Genomic DNA, 15,098 nt, shown 5'->3' with positions numbered 1-15,098 from the left:
CATCCCAACTGGTCCTCTAAGCCAGGAGTGGTTTCTGAGTGCATAGCCAGGAGTAACCCTTGAGCAACACTGATGTGGCTCAAAAAACAAACAAAAAAAGAGGGAGTAAGTGACTAAGACATTACAGGGTAGAATCATGAGGTAGCAAAAATAGGAGAGAGGGGGAAATCTTCAAAACTAGTAAATAGCAAAGGAGATTCTCTTTGATAGATGGTCAGGAATTTGAAAGAAGTCATTACCCATACAAAAAGAAAGTCACCTAGGATAATACAAAGAATGAAGTAAAATGAAAGCTATGAACAAGGTATTCAGTTTAGAATGTATATACCTGATGATGACCAGAGCACAGCATAAAAAAAAACAACAACAACAGATAAAACTAGGGGCCAAGGTGATAGCACAGCAGGGAGGGTATTTGTCTTGTATGCAGTAGACATGGGTTTGATCTCCGGAATCTCATATGGTCCTCCATGCCTGCCCAAAGTAATTCCTGAGCACAGAATCTGGAGTAAGTCTTGAGCACTCACAGGTATGGCCAGTAAAGAAAAAAACAAATAAAGAAATAGGTAAAACTTGGAACAATAATTATGAACTGTACTTCAGTTACAGGAATAAAAATAGAGATATAGAGGAAGAGAATTATCGATCTCTGAGAGAAAACATAAAGATGTTTTATCAATATGGTAGATCCAGATTTTAATGGAGAAATTGAAGCCATTCAATAAAGAAATATACACATATTATAAGCAATGCATATTTAAAATATATACATACATATTAACATATCATTCCTACTTGATGGCAATTATTCATCTGTGGTCTCTATATATTTAGTATCAAATACTTGCTATCAAAATACATACTATTTATATGAAAACATTTATATTAATGCTGAAAGTAAATAAATCACACTTTCTTATATTAAAGTTGAACACAAAGGATAATATTTTCCCATCAGAACACTTTAAAAATTAAATATAATTTAATTTCTACTAGGGTCAGAGATATAGTTAAATGGGCTGAGCTCTATGGTTTACATACATGCAGTACATGTGGTCCCCTTGAGAACCACTAGAGTAGAGCATGAACTTTCAAGTACACAGTCACATGTATACAAAACAACTGATGGAAAGAATTCTAAAAAAATATCTAATCAAATTTTTAAAAATCTTGTTCTCATAAACAATTAGAATAGGAAAGTGCAAAATTTTCAGAAGTGGCTGGTTTTCCCTAGTATTCAAAATTCTTTCAGATTCCCTCTCCACCAACCCTCCACCTACACATTGGGCAGCCATAAACATCAGATTCCTTTTTATCAGGTATATCAGCTTCCTAGAAGTTTTCTGTTCATTGGAATTGATTATTGATATCACCATGATTGAGATTTGGGTCTAATATCCTAGGGTTCAGCAGCTGTGCACATTATAGGGGACCCCTGGGTAATGGATATGTGGAAATGTTACGAACACACAGTTTCTTCTTCAGTTAAACTCCACTGGAGATCAATCTGTAGCCGTCTTCCCATGGCAGGCAATAATTAGCTAATTAAACTGTTCAGATAATAAACCAGAAACTCCATGGTCCCCTGTTCCTTTCTCAAAGAAAACGATAAAGAGTTTGGCTCTGAAATTTTGAGTACACAATCTTGTGTTTACAGTTAAAGTCTATGATCATCACTACATATGGCTGATCTATTAAAAATAGTAAAAGTTTGTTGCTATTAGTGATTAGATTTTTAAAAATAAAATTTAGAGAAGGAGGACACCTAACTATACTTAAGATTTATTCCTGACTCTCCACTCAGGAACTCTCCTGACAAGAAAAACTTATAGATTTAAAGATGATTTATATTAAGGAATTGCAATATATATATTGAAGCATTTGTGAATAACAGAGGCTTAACAAAAATTATACCTTTGTTTCCAAGGTAATATAAACAAGAGGATGCACTGATCAGTTAATCCAGGAAAGGCACTAAAAGAAGACATGAAATTATGGAAGGTACTAGAGTTCTTCATTGCATTATTTGAAGTCTGGTAAATATTGTTTTTTAATTATTTTTAATGATGTTTATAAGAAAAGTGGAAACTAGGTCTTCCAAAATCTGCATTGGTATTGGGCTGACTAACACCAATACAAATTAGGAATATTATTAAATCTATAACCAGAATATATAGATTCATTAAATAATGTGATTACAGTAACAAATCAACTTAACCTCATGCTGGACATAATTATTCTCTAGTCCAGTCACCACAATATAGGCAAGTTGAGTCTGTATCAAAAAGTATGAACATACAGTAAAAATGACTATCAATTTATTTTAAAGTCCACTTGTTTTATACTTTTAAACTAATTTTCTCTAATAGGTGGTTTCTTTTCTCTCTCTTTTTTTGTTTTATTTTCTTTTTATTTGTTTGTTTGGGGGCTATATCCAAATCCAGTGATTAGAGTCATTCTCATCATTGTATGAGGTTCTATATGGTACCAGGTATCAAGCCCAAAATATTCTCTACAAAACACATGTTCCAGCCTTTTCATCCTTCCCCTGCCTGAGGTTTTATTTTCAAGTTAAAACAACTAACGGAAAAAGTCTTGAAAAAAAAAAATCAAATATTTCTGTTTTGGTTTCACTATTCTATTCCTTTTAACAACAATGATGAGACTTTTGAAAACTACAAATTACAAAAATGAATTTCATTAACTATTAAAAAGTATCTACTGGGGCTGGAGTGATAGCATAGTGAATAGGGTATTTGCCTTGCATGCAGCAGACCCTCATTTGATCTTGGCATACCATATGGACATGCAAGCTTGCCAGACTTGTTTTCAAAGTACAAGGCCAGGAGTAACACCTAAACACTGCTAGGTGTGGCCCCAAAATAAAAAAAAAAACCTGGACCTACTAAGGAAACAACTAAGCTATGTTACTCTAAAGTCTATACAAATACCTATTTTTATGCTAAGATATAATCCAAATATAAAGGCAGCTAGAATTTTGTGGAAGGGAGCAATATGGGCAAACATAGCCAGAGAAAGTTCTGAGATATAGGACTAAGACTGACTGAATCCTAAAGTGTGCATAGGATTTTAAAAGCCAGATCAAGAGGATGGAAGACTTCCAGAAAGACAAATTAAAGCTGCAAGGGCAAGGGAGATAAAATGATCATAAAATGATCATATGAGAGGACTGTAGGAACACTGACCTTATTGAGGTCATTTGTAAGCCATGAATATGGAAACAAGAGGAATTCAAGAGAGAACAAAAACTATTAAATTTCATGTACATGAAGTGTGGATTTTTTTCATGAAGGGGTCATAAAAGGTTCATAAGAAGAGAAGTGATAAGACAAAGAAGAATTTGAGATTATTCTAAAATTGGTCTACATTGCATTGACTTCAAAAAGAAAAGAAACTAGCAATAGAAATCCTTGACTGTCAGGATAAGTAGCAAAGCTAATCATTTTTTTAATTTATTTTTTGTTTTTTTTGGGTGTTGTTTTTGTTGTTGTTTACAACCCTGGTACTTAGCTGTTACTCCTGGCTCTACACTCAAAAATCATCCTGTTCTGCTCAAAGAACCATATGGGATCTAATTGGAGTCAACAGCATGCAAGGCAAAATGCAGTGCCCATTGTACTGTCACTTCCTCCCCACGGGAGAATCATTTTTAACATATGCTGTGTTGTCCAGATGGTTTATGTTACTATGAACTCAGCAGAGTTCCCACAGTCACTTCTCTTTCTGCTTTGCTCTATGTTTGAAGAATTTGCCACTCACCCATCCCCCAAAATGCCATGTGATAAGACTTGCAGCTTCAGGAAAATATAGCCACAGTCAAATATTACCTAGGAAACCAAATAGAACTAAATGTAAAATGATACCCCACACTGGGAAATAGCTGTGAGATTTGGTTATAGCTGTGTTTATTGTTCATTAAACTTTATATAATAGGAAAATATGCTAAATTAATCCACATGCAAATTAAATAAGTTAGATGTTGCAAACACATGTGGTTTATTGTGAAGATTGGAATACAGCTTATACCAACACTGAGAATTTGTTTGGATAAATGCACTTGTTTTTAATATTTTCTTTTCAATGGACTTTCTGGCTCAAGACTTTTCAAGGGTTGGAGGGAGTGGAGAAAGAGCATGTGTGGTGATATGTGTCTAAAACTTCCCTTTTCCAAAGGCATCTGGTGCTAGGGTGATGATGTAAGCTATAAGTAGATTATACACTTTAATATCAGCATGGAGTTAGCATGTGGGAATTTTAAGTAGACAGAGGAGAAAGATTTTTCTTAAGGATAAATAAATCTCAGATGCTATCTCCTTGGCTAAATCATTTTTCACAGATATAATTACACCCCAAATATTGAGTCCTCCTATGAACTAAAGAAACTTTCTACCTAATATCCTGCAGTATCCTCAAAGGCAGATAGATAGATGATCTGTGGCACAGGCTGACACATCACCTTTGTAATTATAGAGATATACAACTTGCCAGTTAGCTGAAATGCCACTAAAAGTTCATATATGACTTTGTAAAACACAGAGCAGGCATTTGGAGAGAAAAATTATTTTATAGCAACAGCATGGAAATTTGTAATAGACACATCAATATATTTATGATATACACATAAAGGCATACTTTTGTGTATAGAGACTAGACGGCAGACTTAAAATAAATACCCATTGAATCACTGAACCTGGGCATTGTACCCAAAGTCAAATACAATTGTTCCCTACCAAAACAATTGGGAGTCATTGCAAGCAACCCAGGAATATATAACATTCAAGAAGTCTTGTGATTGACCATTTTCAGAATGCCATACATGCAGGTGCTTTACACATATTCACAAAGTTCAGCATAAATTGATGAATGATGTTTTAGTAGAAGCATTTTACTGTCTCTAGAGTATAAATCATTGCAACTTCAATATGTTCTATAAGAAAGTGGAAGCAAGAGCCAAAAGGTAGGACTCATGTAACCCCTTCCCCACATCATAAGGCTCTTTTCTCTTTCTCTATAATCAACTATAAATCCATTTATTTGTGTGTATCTGTATACAATCGCTCAGAAACTGTGGAGTTATTTGCCAGAAAGGATACAGATGAGAGAAAAGATATGATATACACAACGATATTGATATTTCCCATTTTAACTGAAGAGTAAATAGTATTATTATTATGCTCATTTTAATTTCTGTATACCTAAAAGTCTTGCTTCTGACATAAAATTCTCATCCTGGTAGAAATGATTCTCATTTCAGAGAAAAACCTTAGAATTGTTCCATCTTTGGAAATATGCAAGTCTTATCATTAATTAAACAAATATATGTGAGGAAATTACTAATTTTAGTCATAGACATCTTGAAGCAAGATAAAGCAAATTATAGACACATTTACATTGGTGTCCATTACCTTGGAGTTTTATATATTTTCAAGAATGAGACTATATCATTTTAAGGATCACATTTTACTTAAAATAAATGCCTCAATAATACAAGAGCTTTTAATTTTTTATAGAAATGGCTCAAAATAATAAATTTTCAACAATGTCTAAAGATCATGATAAGAGTAGTGAATGAACAAAAAGCCACAGGATCTTACCCATTTTTGTGTGTGTTTGTTTGAAAACACATCTTAATTTAATTTGAAAAAGAGACAGATTAGGCAGGCAAAGATCCACAGGATAAAGGCAGGTGGGAAACAAACCATAATTCCAGGGTAAGAAAACAAGAATGGTAGCTGCATAAACCAAATCAGTCCCTTCACCCACTGAGCTTAATCCAATGTTATCAGAGAAACTAGAGGGAAAAAGCAGTGCAGACTAACAACAAAAATGCAGATGGAGAAACACTAGATAGAGACACATTTGCAGGCATTTAATTAGCTTTGTGCAACCTCTTTGGCTGCAGAAAGTTCTTTGACTACAGGAGTCATAAAACTGTACTTTAAGGACTACTCCATCTCCCGAGGGGAAAAAGTATAAAACAGATCCTTGAATATTAGACACCATAAGAGCTGTTCAAGGATTAATGCAAAGCCTCAAATCATCTGGAGAGATTGTAATTTAACTTTCTTTGTTTTATGGACACGTCTGGCTGTGCTCAGGGATTACTCCCAGCTCTGTACTCAGAGATCACTTCTGGCAGGCTCAGGAAATCATATTTGGTGCTGGGGATTAAATCTGGGTCAGTCACTTACTAGGCAAATACCCTACCCATTGTTCTCAGGCCCCAGGAATAGTCGCTGTGTAAAGCACAGAACATTCTTCATCTTGTTCTTATTCTCTTTCACCCTCTGCTCCTTTCTCTATACCTCCGTCCATATTAAGACATAAAAGTGAAGTCAGGTAAAATCAAAAACAGGTTGATGTCTACTTCCAAGTTATACACAGTAATAAATTTAGATCTAAAATAGACTTGGGACAACCAAGCAAAAGACAAAAACTTAGAAGTAATTTGAAAGACACTGTAGATCAAGTAAAGAGAGTGATTGTTGGAAGGGAGAAGACAATAGGGATGAGTCCAAGATTGTCCAGTTTACTGCCTTGAAATAATTTCTGCCCATAGGGCAGAGAGAGGTACCTGGGATGAAATCCATCAAACTCCTTTATGTGAGTAACTGGAGCTTTGCAACAAAAGAGAGAAAATCAGCTAGGATACACAGTGGTTGCGCTGCCCTTTAAATATACTTCATGGAGTTGAAAGAAATGGAAATCTCATACAGTATGAGTCCACTTACATATATTCAAGACCAGGAAAAGCTCATGTGTGTTGATACAAATTCAACCCACAGCATCCTTGGAAAGAAGGTCTGATAAGATAGGATACAAGGTGGGGTGTTGATTATGTCACTATAAACACTTGTCACAATTTTCATAAGATCTGTATTCAACATAAAATTAAATTTGATCATAAAATGACCCCACACAAAGAAAATATTTAAGTGGGAAAATAAGTGAAGGCAGACAAATTGTATCTAATAGTTCTATTTTACAAGAGAAGATAAAGTAGTTTATATTCTTTACCTTTGATATAAAAGCAAATAAATGTAGATGAAAATATATGTAGGCAATTACAAGCATATATTGAAAAACGCATTAAGTTTGTACCTGTATGTGACTAACAAGGTAATATAAAATTATCTCCTGTGAACCAATAAGCTCCCAGTGGATTATTGCCATCACTATAAATAAGTAACTAGCCAAGCACACCAAAAATAAATGAGCTATAATTAAAAGTAAGTCATAAAATGGTTGACAAATATAACATGCTGGATATGGTGGAAATAAAATTACTGAGGGCACAAATTCCAACAACTCATAATCCCTGACAAGCTACAGAAATGTTATTTGTGGAGATTATCTCTCCTTGACCATAGGACCAAGTGTTAACTGTGATTTCTAAAAGTCAAAGTTTTACCTGAGTGTGAGTCCCAGTTCATCTTCACAGGGGTTCATGGAAATATAAGTTACAAACTATCCTGGCTCTAACTGAAACTGTCTAATATTGCACATGCATTAACTATCAGCTGTAGAATAAATTTGAGGTACATAATCATCTCTTCTTAGTTTATTATAAGAAACTGTTTAGCAATATAAGAAAACTTACATCTGTGAAAATGTTACCAATAAGCATACACACTTTCATCCTCAGAAAACCCTATCAGGGGTCTCAAACTCAATTTATGTGGGGGCCGTAGGAGGCAAAGTCGGGGTGATCCTTGAGTGCAAAGTCAGTAGTAAGCCTTGAACATTGGGGTGTGTGACCCAAACAACTAAAACAAAACAAAACACAAAAAAGATTCCTCTAGTGTAGGGCCACAAAATGTTGTACGGAGGGCCGTTTGTGGCCCGTGGGCCGCGAGTTTGAAACCCCTGCCAGATGGGACCAGAGTGGTAGCTCAGTGGTAGAGCATTTGTCATGCATGCAGCTGACCCAGGACAGATGCTGGTTCGATCCCTGGCATCCCAAATGGTTCCCAGAGCCAGGAGCAATTTCTAAACACAGAGCCAGGAGTATCTCCTAAGTGCCTCTAGGTGTGACCCAAAAAAAAAAACCCAAAAACAAAAAGAAAGAAAGAAAAAAACCCTAGATGGAATGCCATTCTCTGATTTTGTTAGCTTCATTGAATATATATGGCACATAAAAATATGCAATGAAATCATTTTAGGCATTACCTTTAGTAAACTTACTCATTATCACCTTCTTTGGATCTTTTTTTTTCCTAATAACTAAGTAACAATACTTAGATAATGACTAAGGAAAGAGGTTTTGCATAATCTTGAGTTTCATGAAAACTCAAATTAAATTCAAATCTTTACTCACCATCTTTCTAACTGTGTGACCACAGTTTTCTAATTATCAAAATTAGGGCAAATATATCATAGTATTTTGTCAGAGATTTGGGATGATTAAGGAGCTGACATATTTATAAAGGTCCTAACAAATTCTGGGGAATGTAATAGGTCTTGAAAAATGTCAATACAATTAGTCATAATAAACAATCCCTACTCCTAGTTTTTAGGTGCCTATAACACTCTTTAGTTCTATGAAAGTCTCAAGAGGTCATTTTTAGCTCAACTTTACAATATTCAATTAGGATTGGCCTTGAAAGAATTTTGATCCTAGAATTACTTAACGACTGTGCTATAACATCTTTTACAATTTGTAGCCAGAGCAGTGGAGCAAGTGGTAAGGTCTCTGTCTTGCCCGTGCTAGTTAGGATGGACTGCAGTTTGATCCCCCAGTATCCCATATGGTCCCCCAAGCCAGGAGCAATTTCTGAACACATAACCAGGAGTAGCCCCTGAGTGTCACTCTGTGTGGCCCCAAAAAACAAAAAAAATATCAAATTAATTTATTAAATTTTTTTCTTAATGGCCAGGGTGATATAAAACAATGATTCAGTTACAAAAGTTTTTTTAGGGGGGGCATAAGTGGTAAGGCTTACATGTGGGTCTTCACTCAGGATCACTCCTGACTATGTTCAGGGGACTACCATAAAGAGTGCTAAAGATTCAAAGCTGGGTCAGCTGCATGTAATATCCACTGTAAATATCTTTCCAGGCGCTCTAATTTCTTAAAAATAATTATTCAGGTGGCCAGAGAGATAGAATTATTTTTAAGTTTAGACCCCATTATTCATAGCATCCAACAGGTAGTGATAAAATGCAAAGTAAGACATTTTTTCCCACATGAACCAAGTCCCAGAATATGCATTTCTGTTATGGTAAATAAGAAACTTTAGGAACATTTTTAATCTTAAAAATGTATATTATACAAAGTGAAACGCAGTAAAGCAAATCACTATTTAATTTGTGTTGAGGCAAATCACTATTTAATTTGCGTTACCCAGAGACGCTTAGGGTTTAGTATTTGCTCTGCTTATTCCTGCCCAGTGTACCATTTGGGATCAAACTTAGATCAAGTACTGGAAATCAAACTGAGATCAACAATATGCAAGGAAATCGACCTATTCACTGATTTCTTCAGATAAAGAATGAAAGTAAATAGACCGAACATTGACAGTAACTAAATCATATTTCTCTCTGCTTACTGGAGTGTTGTCTCTTCCTACCTTAACTTTATATAATACTTACTTAGGAATTACTCACAAAGTTTCAAGATTCATTGTCAATAAAAACTTTACTAGTATCAACCACTTTCCTGGACAGTATGTCTTCCCCAGGGACAGCTGATGTTATTCTACTTTATATCTCAGCACTATTGCTATTTCTATTGAAGCATTTTCATCTATATATTCTCCCAATAGGCTGTACTGTCTTTGAGAATATAACTGTATTTTATTTGTGAACATATCTGAAAATAAGGAATGCCTGGTGAATGACTGAATGACTAAATAGTAAACTGTATTTGAAATAGCAAACAGTTATCTTCATAGTGAACTTTTAAAATATATAGCTTATTTTCTGTACGGGCAGAGGGAAAGTTAAACATATCATTAAAATGAAGAATATATTGTAGGCAAATATCCTTGGGATTCATTACTATACAAATAACAACACAAGTTTATAACAATTTTAGGATATTTATATGGACCTAAGAGACAGGATTAACAGGTACATTCTATCCTCTTGTTTGCCGACTAATACATATATTGCTTATTTCTCTAAAGCCTGAATGGTAAATGTGTTTTTTAACAGTTTTAATCAATACACCAACCTACATTAAAAAATAAATAAGCCCACACAATAAATAAAAAAGCAACGGGCCAATCAATAGTCAACCGTGAAGCTTAACAGTCTCTCCAGTAGAAAACTGTCTGAAAAGGCGCTTCACACTCCACCGTCTGCATGATCCACAGCTGCTCGCTATTGATTTGTTGCAAGCAAAGAACATCTATTATTCCATGCTGGTGTGAACCAAGCAATTTCTCCAACAAGTAGCCCACAATGTCTGACTAGTCCTGTAACACAGGTAGCTGAGAGCTGAGGGTGAATTGAGGACCTGCACATGCTACCAACACTTTATCCCATAAAGTAATTACAAGCACTTAATTTCCACACCCGGAGTTTGATGACTATTAAGAACTCGTGTGCCACATCCACTTCTCCAGGACTCAAAAGCAATAAAGATCTCAGAATTATAAATAAGTCATAACAATTACCATGAGCTTACTCAAAGGTTAACTTCTGGTGTAAGAGGATTTAAAATTGGTATTTTAAAAGTCAACAAAATAACAACTCTTAGATGTATAAGTTAGCTGAATTTTGCAAAAAATTTTTACAGGATATTGAAAGGTGAAGAGCCCCAGCAAGGTGAACAGTACCAGCAAGCTGATAGTCTAAGTGGAATTTCATATGATAGAGGCAAAATGATCCTTAATTCTTCAAATAACACAGTGGTGAAAATATACTGATATTTTCCAACACTTGATCCTGATTTGATAATACGTCAGTTCAAATCTAACATCTATCTGTTTATACACACATATAAAGAAAGAACATGAATCTATATGTGTACATATATATTCCCCTGAAGAAGCATTGTAAAGTTTTATTTATTTATTTATTTATTTATTTATTTATTTATTTATTTATTTATTGTGGTTCCTAAATGCAATCATGCCATTGTGAAAATGAGTTGGCATCTGGTAGAACATATCTGATGAGATGTTTACCCCTTCTGTTTCAAATTTTTCAGAACTTGAAAAACTTAATTCATGCTCTTTTATGAGACTCTACATGAACTAAAACTTCTACTGGGATTATTAAGTCTGTTGAAGTTTCAACCTGGCTCTACCTGGCACTTGAAGAAAACCTATTCTGATTTTACCATTACACAAAGTGCTGGCAGGTCACATCTTATAACGATGACATTAATAAATTATTCACACTTGATATTCCAAATAGAACATTAAAATTTTCTAACCAATACAAAGTTTACTCTTATCTAAGCAATCAACTAAAGAGAGTACATAGGAGACATCTGATGCTATCTTCATAAGAGTAAACCTGAAATGTACTCATTGCTATGGTTAACCTATTATTTTCTCTCCCTCTCTCAAACACACAGAAGGATAAAGTAGTGAAAACCATCTCACTTTGGATTAATCATCCCAAATAAGATAATTTTCATAGGTGTATTTTTACAGCCCTGATTAAAAAATAATTATCACCAGTTGGTGTGACCCCAGAACGGAGTTAAGAATAAACCCTGAACAACTCTGGGTGTGACCTTAAAATAATGAAACAAACAAATCAGAATAATCTGGCCAGAGAATAATTTTCCTCATATGTGTAGATCCTGGGTTCAATTTCCAGAATATCTAAATATAGCAATACATACAAATAAAAGTTTAAGTGTAGCCTACTGATGGAAAACATATCTAAAACATCTAAAAACATCTAAGACATCTAAAAAATGTCAAGTAACCACAGGTAGTAAAATAATATCATGAATTATAGAAGTAACAATACTCAGAGAAATAAAAAAAGACTCTAAATACATGCTTTTCTTGAGAAATTAGAAAATCATGCCCAGATATAATTTTCTACACATGATGAACTAATCTCCCCAAATCTAGTCATTTCTGTACTGAATACTTTTATATTTTAGGTATGCAGTGAATCATTTGAAAAGTTTTTATCTCAATTCATACAAGATCAAACCTTAGAAAATCAGAAAGGCCAAAACTCTTCCGCATAAAATTATTTTAATATTATATTGAATCATTAACCAATTTATATGTTCTTATGGAAACTTTTAAAAGAAATAACACTTATTATAATAATTCTGATAAATATAGTAATCTCAAGAATTGGATTAAACTCAAATTTTCTTGATCAACTCTTTGTATAATACTTAGCACTAATTTTTAGATTAAAGTCAGGTGGCCTAGAGGATGCAAGCTACCAAAGAAATTGTTAACTGTGTTTGACCTCTTGAATTTTAAACTCAAGTTCTGCTTTTTCTACATCCCTCTTTCTTCACCCTTCTTCTTTTTATGGCATTTATCAATAATAATTAATAAAAAGCAAGAGATTAACATTGAACATTAATATAATAAACATTAATACTATTGGAACCATGTTTCCTACACTATACTAAAATTTAAAAATCTAAGAATAAATCATTGATCTTGCTCAAGTCTAATGATGCCACTGAGCATCAACACTCAATTTTGATGCAAACTAAGTTATCAGGGTTAGTTAATCTAAATAAGCACATGGCATTTCAGGTAGACTGGGTTGGATCAAAAATGGAGTGAGTAAGATGCTTTTTTTGCATGCAACTGACCTTGGGACCCCTTTGGTTCATCCAGGAGTCATCCCTGAGTACAAATCCAGGATTAAATCCTGAGCACTGCTAGGAATGGCCCCAAATGACAAAAATAAATATTTTTTTAAAAAATTTAAGAAGAATGTAATGTAGGTTAACTTAACTTTCATATATTTCCGAGGTAGTAAATCAAAAGCATATTGGAAATAATGAGGAATAATCCCTCTGGACAAGAACAGGGTGCTGAAAGAAAATAAATCGATTTTCATGATACTTCTTCTGTAAAAATATTTAAAATAAGTGTCTAAAAAGAAAAAAGGAGAGGGAAAAAGAATAAAAATGTCTGTCACAGAGACAGGCAGGGGAGAGGGCAGGGCACAGGGCAGGAGGGAAAATGGGGGCATTGGTGGTGGGAAATGTACACTGGTGAAAGGTATTAAAAATGCATGACTGAAATTCAGTCATAAATAGCTTTGTAATTCTGTATCTCATGGCGATTTAAATAAAAAGTATAAAAAATAAAATAAAACAGAAAATAAAAAGAAGAAAATAATTAGCTGTAATATAGAGCAGTAAATATAGATTTACTATCTAAAGCAAATTTGCTCTGAGGCTACCTTTAAAGTAGAAAATCCCTTCCTAATATTTGGTAGGTCAAACATTTGCTACAGGAATAGCATAACATTTTAAACCATCCACTTTTTATATGAATGGCAGAATTTTTTTTAAAGTTTGTATTTAAATTTTATGGGTACTTTATGTACTGAAACTAAACATCCATCACAATATGCAATTAAAATAGACTCAGTCATATTTTCACATGTTTATTCAATCACAGATATTTTACTCTACCCTCTAAATGAGAACTGGAAATGATGGTTTTTTTCCAGTGATTTGGAAACAGAGGTTATCTACAAATACATATTACATGGGATCATTTACTTAGTAAAACCCAAATCAATTAATCTAAGTCTGGATTTCTTAGAAACAATTTTTAAGATCTTGAAGCTGCTGCTATAAAAGAATGTTGACCTTTCGCAAGAGCAGTCCAGTACTTTATTATATAAAACACAAGTCATTACAGAAATCTAGAAAGTACTGTTGTAGCAGACAACAGTGCCTGACTTGAGGGGCAAAAAGAAATATGTCAATGAGTGAAAGACACCTTACCTTTCTGAGGTTTGCACACATTCACAGCAGCTAGAATGACTTACCTTTCTGCCTGTCCTTGTTGCCAGCTCCTGACTATTGCCTACTGGGTGTAGTTTGTATGTGGGATTTGGAATAAACTTGTGAGGATAAAGAAATATTTTCCATCATTTGGAGAGGAAACGTTGCCTTATGCAAATAAGTTATGTTGGGGGTTAAAAAAAAGAGTGCAGCACAATCCCCCAGGTGTCCAAATGCATCTAAAGCTTGTTTCAGCAAAGAATAGTTCCAAATAATAAGCATAGCAATATGACTTTCAGCAATACAAAATAATGGGAGATAGCAATCTTGTGCTAAAATTTTCTGTGGAGAATATGTTACCTATGTTTTAGATATAGAACCATATGCATATATTTAGATCAAAAGTATTAGAGATTTCTCTCTACATTGCCAGACTACCACTATTTTTCACTTAGTTGGTTCTAAGAGACTAATAGACCATATAAGACAAAAAAAGTGAAGAAAAAAGTGCAAAGAACCACAAATAACAACTGCACATAGAAAAAAGTGAGAAATAAGGAATCAAATAAAATCACATAGATGTTATGTAGATGCTACTATCATTGATAGCTGTTCCCATGTGAGAGGACTACATCAGTTTACTATTTATCCAACTAAGATGCATCTCTTTTACAAACTAAGAAACTAAAAGGACTGAGTTCAAACTGTGAAACAAACTCCTACCAAAAAGGTCAAATAGGCTGCATTTAGGAAATCAAAGTTTGGGCAGGAGTGATAAGACAGGGGTAGGCCATTTGCCTTACATGTGGCTGACACAGGACGAATCCATGTTCTATCCCATAGCATCCCATATGATCCCCCAAACCTGCCAGGAGTGACTTTTGAATGCAGAGCCAGGAATAACCCATGTGTACTACCAGATGTGGCCCAAAAAACCAATAAAAACTATCTATTTAACTAAATTAAATCGCAAACATTCCCTTATTAAAAAGAAAAGGAAAAGAAAAAAAAATCAAAGTTTATCAAGGTCCATTAAGTACTTTTTAAACAAATCTGTCTGAATTGGGTAAGCAAGTTTCAAGAATTTTTTATAATTAAAAGTAAAACAATTAAGAAAATAATTTTGCACAATATGGACCATTGAAAATAGGCTATAGATTTTTATAGAACTGAA

General features: G+C 34.0%; 1 protein-coding gene across 7 annotated transcripts in view; it reads right to left on the bottom strand.

The window, feature by feature from the left end:
* LOC126003964 (neurexin-3-beta) overlaps positions 1-15,098 on the bottom strand; it is a 1,607,127-nt gene that overhangs the window by 852,040 nt on the left and 739,989 nt on the right. The window lies entirely within an intron of this gene.

Source organism: Suncus etruscus, chromosome 3, assembly GCF_024139225.1.
Source record: "Suncus etruscus isolate mSunEtr1 chromosome 3, mSunEtr1.pri.cur, whole genome shotgun sequence".
Lineage (NCBI taxonomy): Eukaryota > Metazoa > Chordata > Mammalia > Eulipotyphla > Soricidae > Suncus > Suncus etruscus.
Note: the sequence above shows the minus strand (reverse complement) of the source record. Positions and strands in the feature narration are given on the sequence as shown.